The following is a 13,214-nucleotide window of genomic DNA, read 5'->3' as shown; positions in this document are numbered from 1 at the left end:
GCTGATTCTGCTTTGGAGGGTCAATCCTGGTAAGCTTTTGTCTTTTCAGATTCCAATCTTTTCTGTGCTGCCTGCAGCCCATCATTGCATTTATCCCCTGGCCCCCCTTCCTGGCATTATTGACTCTGTATCTTGCTTTTAATCTGCTATAAAATGAAGGTAGCTCCAGGAAAAACCAGTTTTATTCCTCCTGATCATAATTTCTTTCTTCTTTTGCCAAAAAGAAGAAAGAAAAATGTTTAACATGAGTTGAGGATGAAGAAGCTTAATTTAAAATCTTACCGGGAAAAAAAATCTATTAGGAAAACTCTATAGGCATTTGTGAAACTCTCAGTATAGAGAACCAAGCTGCTGGGAGCTCTTGTCCGTGTGCCTGGCCTTACCTCTGAAGCAGGGAGGTGACCCTACAGCCACAGGATGGGGAGAGGCTGCTGACATCAATCAGAACATCCTGGGCAGGAGGCACATCCCAGGTTTCTTCCCCACCATCAGCCTCTCTCCTTCCCCCATTCCTGTGGCTGTCAGAAGAGGCTGGCTCTCAGAAGGAGCAAACAACCTGGTTTGGGTGCAAACTGGGTGTATTTGGCACTGAAAATTCATGCTAGCCATGGCGAGGCCAGCACAACAGTGCCCATGGAAAAGGTTCAGCTTGTGACTGCTTCACTCACCAAAAAACCAAAGACCTGCGTCCTTCTGTCTAATATCTATTTGCAAAAGCTTTGGGAGCTGCTTTCCCAGTTAGGTTGAAGCTGATGTTTGCCAGCCCACCGCTCCCAATGACTGATCAGCACACCCCGATAGACTTTTCCCATCAGAGCATTTATTTTTACAGCAGGACACTGAGTCCTCAAACAAACGAAGGCTTGCACAAGAAATCGTCTGCCTCAGTTTGGCAGCAAACAGGAATATTTCTCTTTATTCTAAACCCAAATTTTTGTGGCTAAATAGAGCCAAAAATATAACTCACCCTGCTACTTCTCCCAGACACAAGTCATCTCTGAATGCCGAAAGCAACTCTTCCCCTGCCACAAATGGACCAAATAAACCCAGCACGAGACTGGTGCTTAGGAGAAGCCGATGTGCCTCTAATGCTGTCATCTACAGCGAGCTGTGTGCACACTGATCTTTTATTAATGGATTTATATCCATGGGAAAGCTGCAGGGCACGTGAGAGCCCCATGGCTGGGAGCAGGATCCCCGATCGCTCTGCGCCCACGGCTGGGGCTGCTGGCCACCACCCAGGGCTCAGCCTCAGACAGGCAAATCTCCTTCCTGGCCCAGCATTTAGCCCAGAGCCTGGCCCTCCCTGAGCTGGGTGACGTGGGTTTGCTGCTGTCACGGGTTGCTTTCTGAGGGTTTCAGCAGGTGCTGAGGCTGAGATGTGCTCGGTGCCGGCTGCAGAGCGCAGGGGAGCTGCAGGACGAGAAGGAGTCGTGGGTAATTAGTGAACTGTGGTAAATTGTTTGTTGAGAGCTGAGGTTAGAAGACTTGGGGGAGCTGCCTGCAGGGCATAGTGAGTCCCTGAGCTGCTCTGGGCATTCAGCAGTGCCCAGGGGGGAATTAGGAAAGACAGCTCTGGCCCCAGTTTCTCCCCATAGCACAATCTAGTGTCCCCTCACCCTTGATGCAAAGATTCCCTCCCAGAGCCAAGGCAGTGGTGTGTGAGTGACCCAGCCTTTGCTGGGAGCTGCACATGGACACCCCAGAGCCAGCCCTCAAGCCCTGGGGTCACTGAGCAGGACACAAAGCCACATCACTCCCAAATCCCACATAGAATCACAGTATGGCTGAGGCTGGAAGGGACCTTAAAGACCGTCTTGTTCCAACCCTCTTCTTCAGGTTCCTCAAAGCCCCATCCAACCCATCCATCAACACTTGCAGGGGTGTGGCATCCACATCCTCTCTGGGCAACCTGAACCCACCCCTTGCACTCCATCCCAGATGGATCACCCTGGCTCTGCTGCTTTTTTGGTCCCTACGAGATGCTCCTGGCATCCAGGCAGCCAGAGAGAAATGTCTGTGTGAGCCCTCACCTGGAAACTGAAATGCTATTGAAAGTAATGGAAAAATGAGGTTTTCCATTCCAATCCAGCCATTCCAGGTTTAATTTCCTTTCTCCAGAGCAAGACACTTTTCTTGAGACTTCACAGCCTCACCAAATAGGCAGGAAAACCAATAAATCCTGGTGAAACACAAAAAAAATCACCATTAAAATACTTGAAGGTTAAATCCAGGCTTTTTGCATGTCCTTCTCCCAGTTTCCTCAGAGCTGCATCATCCCAGATAACTGCTGCATCCCACCTGGCCTTCGCTCCGAAGCGCTGTTACGTGGCGTGAGCTTCAGAGGCAGCCTCTCTCCGGATCTCCTCCTCTCCCTCGGAGTGCCTGGGGACAGAGGAGATGGGGTGAGCTGTAGGCAGTGGTGCTGATTGAAGCCCCTCTCTAAAGGGAAGTGATAACTTGCTTCAGTAAAGGGCATTTTTGCACAGAAGAACAGAGCCCTCAGTAACAGCAAACCCTCCTTTTCCCCACGTCCCTCTGGCTCTGCAGAGCATCGTGCAGTAGCAGGGATGAATCTCCCTTACAGGGGACCAAGCAGCTCAGCTCCAGTCCCACATGGAATTGCTGCAGCACAGTTTAGCCTGAAATATGCTGATTTTATCCAACAATTCTTTTCTTCTTCCTTTTTATTTCCCAGGAAATAAATAAATCATGCAAGTCTTCCATCACGCACTCTCCACGCAGCTGTCCCCGTATCACGGCCCATGCCTCCCCTGGGCTTTGGAACTGGGTCAGTGAGAGACATCCAGCACTGCTTCTTCCCACTGAAATTCATAGAAAGCAGATATGGCCCCCGGCTGCTTCGGAGCAACTTTGCCTTTTTAGCACAAATCTCATCCAGCCTGGGGTGGGCTGGAGGAGCAGGCCATGCCCAAGCACAACCCTCAGAGGGAGCAGGGGATCTGTCAGCAGCACTTCCCTGCATCCCTCTGCCATGTTGGTGCTCGTGGCTTTGCATGTTTGCTACCTGGTGGGGAATGGATGTCTTTGAACTTCCATCCCCTGCCAAACTTGGCTGAAATAAGCCAGCAGGCTCAAAAGCCATCAGGGGAGCAGGCATGGACACACACACACACACAGAGCAGGGGCACTTACTGCTGGGGAAGCCAGGCAAAAGAGGGAGCAGCTTCATCCTGTGATTGTGCCCCTGCTCTCCTGACAGTTTATTCTCTGCCCTGTTATACCCCATGGTAAAAGGGAATTTGTTCTCAATGGGTTGGGGAGCAGATCTTGGGACAGAGCTTGTCTCATCAGAGGGAACGTGGCTGAAACAAGTCCAGGGACCTCCTTTAGCTCCCAAAACAGCCCTGCAGAGACCAGAAAGGTGGGTAAAACCTATCCCTACCTCCAGATACTGTTGGCTTCTCCACTTGTGCTCCTTTGCAGTGCTAGAATTTGGGGTCACTTTCAGTAACTCACTCCAAAATCAGAAGGAAAAGCCAGAGACACTCTCTGAGTCACTGGCATGTTGTTACCAAGGACACTAAGGTTCCTGATTTTGAAGAAGAGATTAATTACATTCTACAAATAGACATTTTATCTGCACTGAAGAGCAGCAAGAGCAAGTTCTTTCAGCGTGGCTCATTATGTATCAGCAGGTAGTATTGTGACAGATGTAGGAATGCAGTCGTATTGTCACTGGGGTTTAATCATCAGAGAGCTGTCTTCCCCAGGTCAGCTCCCTGTGAGGATTTGTAATATTTACATAGCACTGGGGCTGGCTTCTTTATTGCCGGAGTCTGTATTCACTCGTCAGTCTCTCATTATGCATGTGCCAGTATTAATTGCATTTAGAAATGAGATTCTAAAGCAGAAGTGAGAGCTATTTAGACCTCCATTCAGCATGAAAGACAGCAGCCTTCTGTGTGACAGCTCTCGAGATGTTCTTGTGCTCAGCTCTCTCCCCAGCTGAAAAGCAGGTGTTGGAGAGAGTTGGTGTCAGAGCCACTGTATCAGCACTGCCTTTTGTGCATGCCCAGACATTTATATAACCGACAGGATAATGACTCCGCAGAAGTGGCACAGAATTGACCCTTCTGGTACTGGATTGAAAACAGCCAGGGAGAGAGAGGATCTGCTCAGCTGCTGCGCAGATATGGAGGGAAAGCAATGCTGAGCCCTATCTCCTGCGGAAAGAAGAGGGGTGTTCCCTTGCTGGTGGGTTTGGGGGTTATTTATCGGCTCGCCTGTGCCTGCAGCACTTTGGGGCTGTGTTTGTGGCCTTGCTAATGTATTTAGAGTGTGCAGAAATTTGGCTGACACTTGGCTGTACCTGCCTGCTGCGCTCTGATTGCTCCAGCCTGGAGAAGCAGAGCCATGTGCCACCACTGCCAGCTGCCAGCCATGCCTGGCCAGTGGAAATGAGGAGGTCATGTCCTGCTTCCCAGAGGGAAATAAGCTGGAAGGTTGATATAGATGATGCCAGGCTACTGGCTCTGCTTTCCCCAGCCTGAAGTGCAGAGGGTCTGTTCTTGTCTTGCAGCACAGTGTGTGGGATACAACGAGGGTGTTCTGGAGGCAGTTCAGCACAGGGGCTAAACAGTCCCTCTTTCCGTGGCCCTGGCTCCCAGTCCCAGGAAAACAACCCCTCTGGATCCCATGTCCAGCCTTTTGGGAGGGGTCTCAAAAACAGCAGTAAGGCAAACCCACGTTTCACTTCCCAAAGCACCTCCTTTGCTTTGCCATAGTCCAGCCCCGGCTCTTTCCAGAGGGCTCCTTTGTGTGACCTGTGCCCCTTCGGGTGCTCCTGTGCTCCCTTGGGTGCTCAGTCCCCTGCATCGCCCCGTGCTAGACCGGCACCAAGACCAAACCCCATGCTCCACACCAGCAGCATCTCTACCTCCCCAAACCCAGGAGCAGGCCGTGAGCAACTCCTGCCAGGAAGAGACTGGAGGGGAAGAACATGAGAAAGGCAAACAGAGCACACATCCATAGCCAGCTCTGGCCCCCAGCCAGGATCTTCTCCTTAAATATCACACAAAACAAAGAATAAATCACTGCTTGTGAGGAAATCCAAGCACAAGGAGTCCCTCTTGACCTTCCTGTCTCTTGACAGCAGGTTAGTCCAGGACAGTGTTCCAGTTTGCTTTTCAACTGCAGCGAGGGGTGGGGATAGCAGGCCCCAGAGCTGGGATGCTGAGAGGAATCCCTTCAAACCCCTCCGTTTGAGATGGTGGCAGCCAGCTCCAGTGGCCCACACTAATCCCATGGCTGAGCCCCTCAGCCCTCTGAGGGTGGGCCAAGGACAACCTGTGCCATTCCTGGCAGCCCCAAGGTATATAAATAGAAGACAGGGACGTGAAGGAGGTCAAGTGAGCAGGGGATTTCACATAATCTGATCTTGCCTGTGCTGTTCATTTGTGTCCTTTGCTCAGGGTGCACGCCCTGCTTCGCACACGGGGACGTCAGAGGCAGAGGGTTGATCCTTCACCGAGCCAGGTTTATCCTGTGGAACATGTGGGCTCCTGACTTCTTCTTCACATGTGCTGTTTCTCAGGGATGTCTTTAATCCAGCAGTCATCCAGAGCAGTGCACACATGGAAAATCCTGGTATTTGTTGCTGTATGGGGTCCTGGTGTCCGAGCAGCCTAAGCTTGGTTGTCTAGCTGGCCAAAATCCAGTTGGATCAAGACAGTACTGGGGATCTGGTGCCTCAGGTCTGTTCCTAGTCTTGAGGATGCTGCCCGCTCCTCATGAGATTTACTGTGCCTTGGTCTCCTGCACCACTTCTCCACAGGCCCTGCCCAGCAGCACATTTTTCTCTTGCTTCTGCTGCTTTTCTTTTCCAGGACTGGAAAGTCTGGAAACAGAATCTCTCTTGGTGTAAAGCTGTCAGTGGAACAGCTCTGATTTATGCCAACACCAAGCAAGGCGAGTAGATGAATGTCCAAAATAGATCAAGTAGAAAAGCTGTTAATAGCCGCCGGTCTTTAATGGTGGGAGCAATTAATCACCAAAAGAACTAATCTAGGAGTGTACAGCTTTTTTATGGGCTGCATCCAGACCAGGTGCCTGTCTGAATTCTGCAGCAGGACTGGGAGGAAGTTTTTCCTGGCCATCCAGCTCTGAGTCTCCCTCATGCTCCCAGGTCCATGCCATGATGGGAGCCCTTCTGCTCATTCCACCTTTTGCTGCTGGTGCTGGCACCAGGTGCATTCTCTCCCTGTGTTCTGCTGCTGCTGCTGCTGCTGCTGATGATGATGATGATGATGGTCGTGGTGGTGATGAAGCCAGCTGGGTGAAAGGACTGACCAAGCTACAGGCCTGCAGTTTAAATGTGGTGGAAGGAGTGCTGATCCTGCCTTGAGTGGAAGTAGCCAGGCCAGGACCATGCCTGTCCCAGCCCCAGCCTTTTCAGCTCCAGGCTCCTTCCTATCTCCTCGTGCATGGATTTGTGTTTTATTCACTGCTTGCTCCTAAGAGGCTGACCCTGCAGACAGCTCCCCAGGGCAGGGCTTGTGCTGCAGCTGGATCTGCCTGTCCAGGGCTGGGGCACTGGGCTGCCTGCACACTGCCAGCTCCGTGCCATCATTCCAGGTGACTTGTCCCCCAGGCATTGCCCATTCCTCCTGCAGCTTCCCAAGGGATGGACCTGCAGTCTGCCAGCCTTGCCAGTCACCCCTGCACACTCTGCCCAGAGACAGCCCCCACCTCTGCAGCTCATTTGCTCAGACGCTTAATGAGTGTTTCATTCAGCCAGTGCTGCAGGTAGCACAGGGAAACCCGGGGGCACAGAGGCCAGGAGATGCCTTCCCTGCTTTGAGGTTTGTTTCTCCCTCCCCTGACTTAACCAGCTCATTAAGTGCCAATTTGACCTCCCCACTTTCAGATGTCTCCAGTCTCCACTGGTAAATAGATTTGTGTGTCTCCAGCAGAAACCTCCCGAGCTGAGCCTGGCGTTGGAGCAGGCACAGGCAGCGAGGGCGATGCTCGGGCTCTCCGTGAGCACGGCCCTGCTGCCACCGAGCTGAATCCAAGCGAGTGCTGAACAGGAGCAAGACGGAACAGGAGCTCCTCCCAAAAGACACGGGGAGCTGCAGGTAGCGGAAGCCGCAGCCGCCGGCACCGTGCCCGTGGCGCAGCGGGGATGCACCGAGCAGGAGGTGACCCTGCCCTCCTGTCGCAGCTTTGTCATTGCCTTGGTGTGGGACTGCAGCAAGTCCCTTCCCATCTGCTCCCTGCCTTCGCCTTGGAGCCAGGATGAGTGTGAGCGTGTGTGAACACGGAGCACAGCACAACAGGGTGTGGGGTGGTGGCTGCTGGCTTTCCTCAGAGCCCACGTTCAGCTGGTGCCCTCAAGCATTCCACACAGCCAGACACTCATCCAACCTCCCGACGGTGGAGTGGGACCTCCCCAGGGCTGTTTAACACCAGTTGAGTGTCAATGCCAACCTGGTGATGTCCCCACAGCTGAAGTCACTGCTCAGTTTCCTCCCAAGCCAAGGCACGAAGGCAGTGAGGCAGCCAGGCTGCAGGACTGCTCCATGTGGGAAACACCTTGATCAGTGCATGTAAAAGCATGCCAGTGGTTTAATCCCTGGCCCTTTGCACCAGACAAACAGGAGGGCCAGTCCTACATTTCCTCCTTACTGGCACTGGTGCATCACAGAAGGCTCCTCTCTACCCAGCTCGAATGAATGTCTCCTGGTGTCATCCAGAGAACCAAAACCAGAAGAAACCCAAACATCTCCATAAATCTCCATAGGCTGAGGAGTGAGATCCTCCACCCTAGGGCCCCCCCTCACCCTTCCACCCCTAGCCCCAGAGCCCTGAGGGGACGGGAGAGGGACAGGAGAGGACATACGGTTCAACTTTGTTGCAGAAGCGGCGCCGCAGCATGAGGACCAGTGGACCCAGGATCAGGATGGTGGTGCACATGGCTCTTCCTCCATCACCACCAGCACCCACAGCCCTTCAATCTCTCTGGAGGCACTGCTCAGCCCAGGGCTGTCACCTGTGCCTGGCTGGCCTGCCACCCTAACTCACAGGCACCTCTCCCCAGCAACCACCTGAAAGCTCTCAGGGAGGGTTTTAGGAGGAATTAAGGCAGGATCAGATGTATTTAAGAGGCAGCAAATGAGGACACTCTCCTCTGACCTCTGGATGGGAGGGAGCCCTGGCGCTGGTCTGTGACGCCTTGAGCATTTAATTGGTTTTGGTGTGTGGTGCTCCTGTCCTGGTTGGTCCCAGCCCTGCACCTTGGCCAGGTGGGTGCTGGGGGTGGTGTGCCATGGACCAGGCCAGATCCCACCTCATCCAGCCCATGGCACCTCCAGTCTGTCTTCCTGCCCCCACCAGCCGCACACCACCAGGGCTGGGTACTCCCCTCTTCTCCCCCCGTTCCCATGTGCCTCCCTCCCATCAGTGCCCACCTTTCCCTGCTTCTCTCGTTCCCTCCAGCTCCTCCATCCCTCCTCCTGCCAGACCTGCCTCAGCCCGCTCCCCCCCTTCCCGGCTCCAGTAATCTGACAGGCTCAGACCTGCCTGTAATTCCCTGTGGACTCGTCTCAGCCAGCTGATCCCAAGACCTTGTCTGCATCCTTCCCTCACCCGGGCTGGGTTTGCCTCCTCCTCCCTGCTCTCCCATAGCTCAGCAGCACACTCACCTTTCTTCACAGAGCTGCTCTGGCCCTGTCCTCTCCCCCAGATCTTCTTGCCCATCCCATTCTCCTGCCAGGGAAGCCTTTCCCTACACTCTAAGCTCCATGGGCAGTGAATTGCCGTCACACATCTTGTCCCAGCTCAGCCCTTTGCAAAGCAGAACATGTTCTAGTGTGACTTTGTGGGTTTAGGTTAAAGAACAGCTGGCAAGCCTCTCTGCAGAGAGGAAAGGCAGCAGTGTGTGCCATGCAGATCTGTGGACACACACATGGGGCTTGATGGTGGTGAGGGTGCTGACCTGGAGAAGAGCCCCGGAGCAGGCAGGGAGCTGCAGACACTGGCTGTGGGGTTTTGCCTCCAGGTGGGGTTTTACCATGAGGGTCCTGCAGTGAATACTGTCTGTCCCCAACCCCCAGCACTGCCTGTTCCACACAGACACTGTGGCATGGGCTCTGATCCATGGAGTCTAACAGTGGTGCTCATCAAAGTTGGGATGTGTCTCCCTTTGGGGCTGTGCACACAACCCTGAGGGTTCTCCCCATGCCCAGTTCCATTTTGTCCCCAGGGCATGAGACAGGGGCTGACATGGGATGGACATTGGCCTCAGCAAGGCAGCTGAGAAAAGCCCCAGTCTGGGCATTCCCATAACTCAGACAGAAAACAGCTTCCTCCGGCGAAAGGGTTTTGAAGCCAGAACCAAATCCAAGCAACTTAGATGGGTCCAGGTTCACTGAGTGCTTGAGTCTGAAAAAAAGCAAAACCGAGCTTTCCAGAAAGCCTGGCTTTCCATCCCCATCCATCCAGGGCCAGAGATGCCCCCTGAGTCCAGCCATGCTGGGACAGCTGTGGTTAATTCTCTCCTGGTGGACATGTCTTCTCAAAGCACTCCAAGCCCTGAAAACAACAGTCTCAAGCAGCACTTGAAAAGCAGAAATGTCAGTAAAACCAAATTCCTCTAAGGCTGTCCAGTAAACAGTCCCCATTCCTGAACCTGGGGGTCGGCCAGGAGCAAAGGGGATGGATCTGGCCTAGTTACTGGCACCAGCAGGATGGGAAACCTTTCTGAGAGCGGTGGAAGAAACATCCCAAGTGTGTCCTGCAGCCAGATGGAGACAAGAGTGACTAATTCCTTCCTGAGTGTAAGTCAGGCCGGCCGGAGGGTGCGGAGCTGCGTTGCGCAAGGCACCAGGGAGCACGGGGGGTGGCCAGGCCCCGGTTCCTGCCAGCCACCCCCAGCACGCTGAGCCCCCAGGAGCACGGGCTGCTGTGCTGGGGAGTCACTGGAGCCAAACAAACAGCGGCTTCTGGCTGAGCTGAAGCCCAAGAGGCTGGAAGGACCTTCTTTTCCCTGGCAATCGGCAGCCTGGCTTTTGTAATCCCTGGGAGGACTCCATGGAGGAATCCAGTGCTGCTTGTAAACTCTTCTCCCCTTGCTGAGACCCAGGCAGGCTGACACCAGCAAAGTCCCTGTTCTTGCACCCCAGATGCTGCCCGAGGCCCTGAGTTTTCTCCTTCAGGGACTTGTTTATAAGCACACAGCCCTCCTTAACCAAACAGGGCATTGTGAAAGGCAGCCCGGTGCAAGGGGCAGTGCCTGAGTGCCCCTGCACTCACTTGGGTGACCTCTGCAATGCAAAAACACATCTTCTGGAATCGATTGACTCTGGCACTGAGGCCATTGGGTGACCTTGGCAGCCAAAACTCACCCCCTGTGCGGGAATGTATCACCTCCAAACACTCTTGATTGATGCTGAGAGGCGCTTGGTTCAAAGGCAAGGTAATGTGAGCAGATTAGTTAATGCTTCTTGGCCTGGCCCTTGAGAGCAGGGCTGGAATGACGGGGCAGACAATGGGTTTTGAAGGCTTTTCTTGTTAAGATATGAATCAATGAAGCTGTACGAGGAGCATGGATAATGTGATCGGAATGAGAATCACGGCTTGTCTTTGAACCAGAGCAAAGTCCCTGATGGTGTTTACTTCATGTCCTGGCACCAAATGTGAGATGATATGAATATATTAGCTTATTGGCTTTCCTGAGCAACCCCTGCCATGCTCAGACCAGCTTCAGGAAGGAAAAGAGCAGCAAAGAGAATCAGTTTGGAAATGTCAACTTGTTTCGCAATAACTCTGTCACTCTTGCTTGCCACTGAAGGGTCTGGCTGTGACAGGGGCTGTGCTCCAGGGGGGAAGAGCTGGGCACTGGGGGTGAAGGGGAGGGTGGTGACACCGGGGGCTGTTCAGGATCTGGGGAAATTTGCCAGCTGGCTAATGCCTTGATCATGAAGCCTTGTGGTGCTGGATCTGTCATCTGCTCCCTGAGAGTCTCCTGCTTCATCTCTCCCAGTTGCATCACAAGGTTTCAGTTTCTTCAAATCCCAGTGTGGAACTGGGATTTTTTGCAACATTCCCAGTCCAGGAACAGGTTAATCTAGGTTGGAAGTGTTCTCCAGGGTTGTCTCACCCTGCCCTGCCCCACCCTGCCCCGCCCTGTCCTGACAGAGAGCCCCGGGCAGCACCAGCCCCTCTTTCAGGGCTCCTTTCTTCCTATTCCCCTGGATTTCCTAATCCTTGGGGGTTTTTAGGTTGTGTGGGTTGGTAGGGATTTTGGGGGAGGAAACCAGAAAAGCTGTCTGAGGTTTAAGGTCATGGGGAGGTTGTGCTGTCCCCATCACGCCCAGTGCCTCCACCCTGCCTGCTGCTGCCAAAGATCTTCAGCCCGTTCTCCCTTCCCAGGCAGCACCTCAGTGCTGCTGCTGTCCCAGACCCAGAGTCCCACACCTTCCTGCTCCCACACATGGGGGTGTGAACTGAGGCTGGAGTGGCCACAGGGCTTGTAGTCCCTCTGGGAGCGGGGGGCTTGGGGCAGGTCCCACTGAAAGGTTTGCTCTGGTGGCTCCTCAGTCTACACAAAGTCACATTTACTGGACTGGGAGCCCAGAGCAGAGGAACCCTGTTGCCATGTAAGAAGGAGCATCTGGCTGCTTTGGTTTGAGCACATTCCCCACAGCTCCAGCAGCACCTCCTGCAGTCTGGATTCCATCAGTTAGGAATGTCTGCTCTGGGCTTTGCCCCTCACCACAGCCCAGGTGTCACAGAGCTGGGAGGGGACAGCAGCTCCCTCACTGTCATTTTCCTGGCACATCTCCTCCCAGCCAAGCTGAAGACATGGAACTGGGGAAATCCCAGTTTCTCAGTACTTCAGGTCTTTCTGAGTAAATTGGTGACCAAGCCTTCCAGCAATGGGGACAATGACTGTGTGATTCAGCTGGGATCACCCCCACCTTGGGATGGAGATTCAGGCAGCAATCCAACCCCAGCTGGAGCTGGGGGGGTCCTGCTGCCTGCAGCCCCTTTTGTCCTCCAGCCTGACCCTGCAGAGATGCTCAGACCACAGGTACTGCCAGCACAGAGCTGGAGCATCAGGATTGCACACAGATCTCCTGGGATCAGAGAAGCTGGGGGAAGGAAACCTGCAATAAGCACAGAGCATTTGTACAGGCTTTAGGCTAAATCCTTCCCTCCCTGGGTAGCAGCACTGCAAAGCTGTTTCCTGGAGTCTTGTTATTCCTTTTCAGGCTGGGACACTGCAGCTGGCAGCAGGGCTGGATTAGGAAAGGGGAGAGAGAGGCCTGGCCTGCTGAGGGCATTGCAGGGTGAGCTGGGCTGGCAACCAGAGGCTTTGCTTCAGCAAAGGTCAGGGTGACAATCCAATATCTCCAGGTCAGTAGCCCAGAATGGCTCTGGGAGGAGAATGAAGGAGGAATAAGGCCTTCAGCCTTATTCCACTCAGAATCCCAGGACTGCTCCTGCTCTGGCCAGGTTGCTGTCTTGAGGGCCTGGAGGGGGACCCTTGCTGCAGCCCTGGAATCCCACCAGCACCAAGGCCTTGGGGCAGCTCCTGCAGCTCCTTCCCAAAGCACTCCCTGGTGGATCTCGTGTGGTGTCTACCGGGGACCACCCCAAGTAATGGTGTCTGTCAGAAGGCCCCAGGGAGCTGACGTTGTAAGGGACACAAGAAGTGGCCTGTTATTCTCCAGGAACCAAATGACAAGGCTGCTCCCAAGCACCAGGAAAGGTGGACTCAGACCCAAAGGTCTGCCTTCACCCCAGAGACAGTGGAGAAGTCAAAGGTGGGGATCTGCCATCATCCACATCCCACACGCTGTGGAGCTGAAGTCTTGGGTTTTTTTGCCTTTACCTCCCACTCAAGGATTAGGAGCCAAGTACATTTCTCATTGCACCCAGCACACGAGAGGAGGAGAGGCAACGTGGGAGGGCACGGGAGGAGTGGGAGAAGCCATCGGCAGGTGGGTACAGACCCCTCAGGAACATGGCATGCCACAAGCAGAGGCTTGGAGGGCCCGGAAACCCATCCTCACCCTCTGCAGCTGGCATGGAGGATGGCTTGAACAAGCAATTGATCTCTTCCTGCTGTGCAGAAGCTCTGGGAGAAGCAGGCTCAGGCTCAGCAGGGACAGGGCACCACAGTGTCACCCCATCACAGGGACAGCACCACAGGAAGGAGATGGAAAGCAGGAGGGCTGTGATGCTCA

General features: G+C 54.0%; 1 long non-coding RNA gene across 1 annotated transcript; it reads right to left on the bottom strand.

Annotated features, from left to right (window-relative positions):
• Positions 1-1,230: 1,230 nt before the first annotated feature.
• On the bottom strand, positions 1,231-8,108 carry LOC119709564. Its single transcript, XR_005259382.1, has 4 exons — positions 7,865-8,108; positions 2,302-2,385; positions 2,034-2,182; positions 1,231-1,413 (listed from the first exon to the last, which is right to left on the bottom strand). It is a non-coding gene; the product is annotated as an uncharacterized LOC119709564 (long non-coding RNA).
• Positions 8,109-13,214: the final 5,106 nt, after the last annotated feature.

The sequence above is a fragment of the Motacilla alba genome, chromosome 18 (genome assembly GCF_015832195.1).
Source record: "Motacilla alba alba isolate MOTALB_02 chromosome 18, Motacilla_alba_V1.0_pri, whole genome shotgun sequence".
Taxonomy (NCBI): Eukaryota; Metazoa; Chordata; class Aves; order Passeriformes; family Motacillidae; genus Motacilla; species Motacilla alba.
Note: the sequence above shows the minus strand (reverse complement) of the source record. Positions and strands in the feature narration are given on the sequence as shown.